The sequence below is a fragment of the Lepisosteus platostomus genome, chromosome 15 (genome assembly GCF_059453375.1).
Source record: "Lepisosteus platostomus isolate fLepPlt1 chromosome 15, fLepPlt1.hap1, whole genome shotgun sequence".
NCBI lineage: Eukaryota > Metazoa > Chordata > Actinopteri > Semionotiformes > Lepisosteidae > Lepisosteus > Lepisosteus platostomus.
In genome coordinates, this window is record NC_142625.1 from 2,912,826 (window position 1) to 2,920,375 (window position 7,550).

At 42.7% G+C, this 7,550-nt stretch overlaps 1 non-coding gene across 1 annotated transcript; it reads left to right on the forward strand.

Moving 5' to 3' along the window:
* The first annotated feature begins 6,063 nt into the window (after nucleotides 1-6,063).
* On the forward strand, nucleotides 6,064-6,248 carry LOC148647672 (U2 spliceosomal RNA). The gene has a single exon (XR_015927156.1). It is a non-coding gene; the product is annotated as a U2 spliceosomal RNA (small nuclear RNA).
* The last annotated feature ends 1,302 nt before the right edge of the window (nucleotides 6,249-7,550 follow it).

Below are 7,550 nucleotides of genomic sequence, written 5' to 3' on the forward strand. Positions count from 1 at the left end.
TGGTGAAGGTAGCCACTAAATTTTACGAAGATTTCTTTAAGGAAGAAGTAGCCTCGGAAAACAGATGAGGATCTGAATGTGTTACAAGTTAAGATCTCAGAAGGGAGTAGGATAAGATTAGAGGAGGACTTAGTTTAGGGAGGAAGAAAGTTCCCGGAATAGATGGACTCCCAGTTGAATTTTATGAAACTTTCTGGCCCTTAATTAAGAATGCATTGTGGGCAGTTTATAAGGACTTATTGGGAGGGGAAGGCTTAGGACCAACAATGAAGACTGGCGTGTTGTCTTTGCTGTACAAGAAGGGAGATAAAACTTATTTAGGGAACTGGAGACCTATTCAGTTGTTGACTACCGACTATAAGATTCTGGCAAAAAAATATTTTTGTTTAAGACTACGTGAGGTTCTGGCTGAAATCATCGAAAATGATCAAATGTGTGGTGTGAAGGGTCGGTCTCTGCTTTGGAACCTACACTTAATAAAAGACACGATTAGCTGGGTCGAGGACCCACTTGCCCTTGATTTTAGTAAGTCTCGACCAGGAGAAGGCTTTTGACCGGGTAAGCCATGAGTTCTTATGGAAAGTCCTGGAGAGGTTTGGTTTTGGAAGAAAGTTTATTGGTTGGTTGCGGCAGCTGTATTCCAATGTCGGTACCCGTGTCAACATCAATGGCTTCTTGGGGGATTTTATTGACATAAGGAAAGGGGCAAGACAAGGATGTCCTTTGTCCCCCTTATTGTACGTAATCTATTTGGAGCCCCTGTTAGAACTGATCCGTCCACACAAGGAGATATCGGGCATAGTAATCCCAGGAAGTAGGGGTCAGCAAGCAAAGCTAGCTGCTTACGTGGATGACATAGCTCTGCTGCTGGATTCAGACAGGGGACTTTTGAGAGCGATTGAGGTTTGTCATTTCTTTGGGCAGGTGACAGGGGCTAAAATTAGCACTGTCAAAAGTCAGATGAAATATTTTGGCATTTGGAAGACCCGGAAAGAGGCAACAGGAGGATTGACCCTTGTGTCTGGGCCAATTAAGATATTGGGGGGTGAACTTTGCCACATGTGGGTCAGCTCGCTTAAACTGGGTGGAGAAATTGAATCTTTTAAAGGTGAAATACACAGGAAAGGTAATAGTGGTGAAGTCAGACGTTTTATTGTCTTATCTTTCTAGCATATGTCTTTCCGTTACCCCCGTTGCTTAGAAAGGGGGTGACAAGATCGGTCTTCAATTTCATTTGGAGTAATAAATGAGTATATTCGAAGGATGGAGATGTACAGGAAGATAGAGGAGGGAGGGAGGGATGTACCCAACATTCCCCTTAAATTAGATGCCATCTTTGTTTCCTGTTTATGCAAAGCCTTACAAGCGGAAGTGACGCATAAGAGCCAATATTTTGTCAGGCTATGGTTTAACTGGACCATGCCACAGCTGAGACTGATGCAACTCAGGTCCTAAAGTGGATGTAATCCCTTGGCATTACTAGCATGCCAGGAAGTGGTTGAAAAAACACACAGAGGGGAAGAAGGAGACCATATGTGTGCAGCAAAAGGCCCTTTATGACCTGGTCAGTGCATGATCAGACACTGTCTTAATAGGAAAGATAAAAGAGCATTGGCTGAGGGTTCAACCAAAAGACCTGGATGGTTGCTACAAAGAAAGGGAGGTGATGTATCGACAAACTTACTAAAACCAAATGCTGTTCTTATTCAAACTGCAAGAAAACTGAAATATTAAGACATGTGTTTTGGTTAGGGTTAGGGTAAAAGTGAAACGTGTGTGGGGTAAATTTATTTTTTATGTGCATTTATTAATTCTAGAAAAAAAAGCCTTTCTTGATTTCTCTCATTCCGAGTTTCTCTAGTTCCCTTTAAAATAATTTATTATTCCACAATGCAGAGTATTACATGGCCAGTATTTACATATGATATTTGTGATTTAAAGAAATGAACACAAGCAGCTTTTGGAGATTTAAGTGTTGGCTGAGTTATTGCAGGATAAAAGACTAGAGATGTTGGTAAGAAAAAGAATTTTGGGAAAGTTGAGGAATACACTGATAACGAGAACACTTCCTAAGGGGGTTAGGCATACTTTTGATGAAGATGAAGTTAACAGACTGTATGTTTACATACATACTGAAAGGAGGATTGTATTTTAGATTTTGTGTAGTTGCTAGCATTGAACTGTGTATTGGATGCACGTGAATTGAAGGAATGGGGCCATTTCATAGTGGGTTTCTTACACTGTGTATAGTTCCATCCACACAGTGCCTTTACTTCCATCCATTTTCTAATCTCTTTATCCAGTACAGAGGATTTGGAGCCTATCCCAGTAAGCAACGGACACAAGGCAGAATACACCCTGGACATAGCGCCAGTCCATCACAGGACAGACAGACACAAACACACACACACCAGGGCCAGTTTTCCCCATAAACCAATTAACTTACCAGTATGTTTTGGAGTACGAGTGGGAGTCATATCACACACATGGTGAAACGCCCATGTAACCCAGAGAGAACATGCAAACCCCACAAACACAGGATGGCAGGAATTGAACCTAGGACCCCAGTGCTGCAAGATAGCAATGCTAACCACTTCGCCACCATTTGAAATGGATGGATATCTTAGTTATCTTTCTAGTTCACAGGTTTGCATGCATAATTTAATTTTGAAAGCCACTGAGACATCAGGTTCTACTGTTGTATTTATGAAAAAGAAACAAAATGAAGCATACTAACAACTGTGCCATCCAACTCCTTGGTTAATACATTTTATTTATAAACAGTTAACATTGTTAGAAAAATATTTTGAATTATATTTTACCCTATTTTTTCTTTAGTTTTGTATTTAACTTATTATATGATAATAATAATTGCTTACACTTATATAGCGCTTTTCTGGACACTCCACTCAAAGCGCTTTACAGGTAATGGGGACTCCCCTCCACCACCACCAATGTGCAGCATCCACCTGGATGATGCGACGGCAGCCATAGTGCGCCAGAACGCTCACCACACATCAGCTATCAGTGGGGAGGAGAGCAGAGTAATGTAGCCAATTCATAGAGGGGGATTATTAGGAGGCCATGATTGGTAAGGGCCAATTGGAAATTTGGCCAGGACACCGGGGTTACATCCCTACTCTTTTCGAGAAGCGCCCTGGGATTTTTAATGACCACAAAGAGTCAGGACCTCGGTTTTACGTCTCATCCGAAGGACGGCGCCTGTTTACAGTATAGTGTCCCCATCACTAAACTGGGGTATTAGGACCCACATAGACCGCAGGGTGAGCGCCTCCTGCTGGCCCCACTAACACCTCCTCCAGCAGCAACCTTAGTTTTTCCCAGGAGGTCTCCCATCCAGGTAATGACCAGGCTCACACCTGCTTAGCTTCAATGGGCTGCCAGTTGTGAGTTGCAGGGTGATATGGCTACTTTAACCAGGCCAATGGTGGCCGTATGTGTTACAATACATATATTTATAAAATGAGGGGGACCGCAATGGCGGACATTTGGACCCAGAGGCACCGGACCACTTGGGAAGGCGGGACATCACAACTCATAACGACACACCATTGGCTCAGGACTGGGCGGGACATCTCACACATAACAGTTGGAAAAGGGTAAAAGTTTGATGGAAGGTGTCGCTTTTCACTGCTCGCAGGGGTAGCAGGCCATGAGGTGGCCAGTGCGGCCGTCCTTAGTTTTTTTTCCCCAGGAGGTCTCCCATCCAGGTACTGAAGAGGCTCAGACCTGCTTAGCTTCAGTGGGTTGCCAGTTGCAGGGTGATATGGCTGCTGGCTGCTGATAGTCAGATTTAATGTATATTTGAACAATGAAAACATTTTTACAAGATGCGGGGGAAAGTGCAACAACTTATTACAGTGCTAAATTTAATATTATTGATTACTAATAGTTTATGCCTACACCTAACTTTCTTAATTAGATGTATTTAAAACCGTGAACTAAGTGTAACCTAACATTCAGAAATACAATCGAGAATAGTTTTGTGGTGTTTGTATAGAAAGATTTCTAAAATGTATAAGGTAACAAAATTAAAGACGATTCAAATCTGTAATCTTTCCACTTGTAATGTCATTAGAAAGAACAACAAGTTTCTGCTTTGTCTAAGGATGGTATCAAAAAGTAGTCTAAGTGGTGAGAAAGCTGTGCTTAATGATAATTAAGGGACTTAAAAGTAAAAAGAGATGCTTCGTATTGCTTGACTAATTTTAAAAAATAAGTTATAAATGTAGACTCGATTGGTGCATTAAGCGCTCCAGGAAGCAGAACATTCGTTCTGTACTGCTGAGCTCCACGCCTCCTCCCTCTCTCGGTGCCGCGCCGGGTCTAAATATTTGTATCTATATAGCAGGTAGTGCACAGCTTTTTAGTATAGATTACACTTTTCTAAAATGAATTTAAAAAATAAAAACGATTACAATCTAATCTTTCCACGTTTGATCCCAAAATCCCAAGAAAAATAAATCTAAACGGGGAGAAAGCTATGCTGAAAGTTAATTAAGATAGTTAGAAGACAAAGATAACAATTTATGTTGCATTTGTCTGATTATGAATTAAAAAATACATATAATTAAACACGCATTTGCGATTTAAATCAAAAAGCAATTTAAATCAATATAAATGTTTATATTGTAACGCATACTGTACAGCCTCCATTTCTCTATAAAAATTTAAAAGATCATTTGCACAGCCTAAGGAGGGGGGGGTCTGCTCTCAGTGACAGCTGACAATCCTCCATACACCCATGTGAAAAATTAATAACGCCAATGTAAACGTCATATTTACAATTTGTTGATAATAGAAAAGTTAAGTTCTCTAAAGCTTTGTGATAGTTAACCCAGGCAGCAAAAGATCAGCTACACTGGGAAGATGTGACACTGAAGATATGATTAATAACCTTTTAGATCTGAAGGGATCCCCCCCCACACACACACACACGATAGAAGCAGGAAGCAGAAGCAGGGACAGTTGTCAGAAAGAAAGAAGGTGACTATTCATTGTTATTAAAAATTGAATTTAAGTCCATCATGATGTGATATTTAGAAATATAAAAAGTCAATTAATTGTCCATCATATTGCTATTCTATTTTTTCAAAGAAATGTTTGTTAAAAGAAAAGTCACGGCGCCGGCTGGATTTGAACAAACAACCTGTGGGTTACTAATCCGGCACATACACCACCAGGCTTACTGTGTTGCAGTACACGAATATAATAATATCGTTATTAGTTTCTTTAGATACGCGATTCCATATTATATTAGCAGAAAAGTTTAAAACTACCACTTTTTATACACGCTATTTCACATGTTAGTTAAAGACTTCAGTGCTTAAAATGTTTAGGGAGAAATGGAATACTGGTGTGTATTTTTTCTTTTAAGTACCGAGACCAGCCATATACTTTATGTTTATGTTCCAAAATTAATATCGTTTATGACCTTCACACACGTTACAGTATGCTCCTATTCTATTTAAGATTTCCCTTCAGTGGTAAAATTCCATATAAATATTCAATACTAAAACAGGCACAGTAAAGACATTAAATTTACATATACATACTGTATACTGTACAGTTTGCATACAGTAATATGTTTATGTTCATATCAAATCAATATCTTTTATGAGCGTGTGAAAGGCATGGTGAAATCGGAGATTCTCAAAAATTACTTTACTTTGCATGATTGGAAACAAATGTGTGATTCCGAAATGCTGTGGTATTACTTTTACAAAGACGAACAATGGAAAAAAGAATGTGGACCAGGGCAATACTTTGAGTTTACACTTACAGCTAGTCCAAGGTCATTCATTACTAATACTATTAGTAATATCTTCGGTAAAGACTTTGATGGCGACAGCTCAAACATGAGGGTTGAGCTTTATTAGCTCTACCTTGCAGAAATTCCGGATAATATTATTTTACTTGCGGTACCACATGGTATCATGCGGCACTATTCGAGAGTTTACAGGATTAATACGGTAAGTTGCGGTAAACTGCGTCAAGTGCACCGCTTGTTTTGAATGGCTGCATCTGAATATTAATTCCCATATAGTTTGTTTTGTATTTTCATAATAAAAAAAAATTGTTCTTATCAGTTTAATATCTGATACGTCCCCATCGGGGGACCACATATTAAACTGATTTTTGGAACAGGGAGCTAGATCAGGAGCTTGCTCCGTCCTCTCCACGCATCGGCCCGGTATTGCAGCGCCCCCGGGAGCGGTGCACCACCTTCTCTCAGCGGTGAAAAGACAGACGTAGCTAGCAAGCGAGGTGGACTGGAGCTCCTTCTTCTGCTGTCCATCTCCGTCTCCGTTCTCCCTCTGTGCACTCTCCCGCGTCTCGGCTCTCTGGGCAAGCAGGCCGGCCCCCTTTTCGGCTCCCGTGCGTTTTCCCTCCAAAAAACTTAGTTTTTTCATCCTTTTCCCAGGGAGGCAGGCGTGGCTTTTGTGTGTGTGTGTGTGTGTCCGTCCTTGCAGGCGGGCCCCTTTCGACAGCCGGGCGTTTTCCCTCCAAAAAACTTAGTATATACACCTTTTCTTCCTTTTTTTTCGGCAGGCAGGCACGCGCGTGCGCGTGTGTGTGTCCCCGTCCCTCCCGAGAGAGCGCTGCCCCTTGCCTCTGCCCGCAGGTGCCGACGGTCCGCTTTCGCTTGCAGCTCGCTCGGCACAGCTGCTACTTGTGGGAGGGGCCTAAGCTAAGGAGGCCGGCCCTGCGGCTGCGGTCGTTGTCGGGCCGTTGACAGAAGATCAAAGAGCAGGGCCCCTGACTGGGACTAACAGGAAGGAAGGCAGGCAGGCAGGCAAGAGAGAGGAGGAGCAGAGTCTGGCGGCAGGCCTCTGGCTCAGGGAGGCCGTCAGCTGCGCGAGTCCCGGGCTCCAGCGGAGTTGGCCTGCGCCAGTGGGAGGCCCGCGCGTCAGTTCGCGCCTTTAGGGGCATCGCTTCTCAGCCTTTTGGCCGCGTTCTGAAAGTATGTGGCTTGACCGCAGCTTGACGGCTTAGTCAGGAGAACGAGAAGGGTGACGGAGAGGAGGTGGCGGACGCTTTGCAAGTAGCAACCACAGAGAAGGAGACGTCAGCAGTTGGAGAGAAGACCCTGTCATCTGGAGGAGAAACAGCGGAGGAAGAAGACGTCAAGCCACCACTGGAATCGCCCTGGGTTGAGCCCAGGGGATGAAGGTGGGGCTCCCAGATGACAGCTAACGCTGGTAAGAGGATGTCGGGGATGGCGGCCGGGCACTCATTGTCTCAAGAGGGACAAATGAAGGACACGGTGCGCTCCGTCTTGAAATCAGAAGCAGACAGAGAAGGATGGATGGCCAGAAGTACCTTTGAAAAAGCTGTTTTATATAAGATCTTTGAAGTTAAGAAGGAGAACATATGGAAAGGCACATATGTTACTCTGAAATCAAACAGTCTTTGTGATGAATTTTGGTCTAAGGACAGAAAGATCAGGGTCCTCTGGATAAATTTTTCATTGAACCTTTGTTCGTGAGAGAATCATGCACCTTGACGGTTCATATGTATAACCCCCA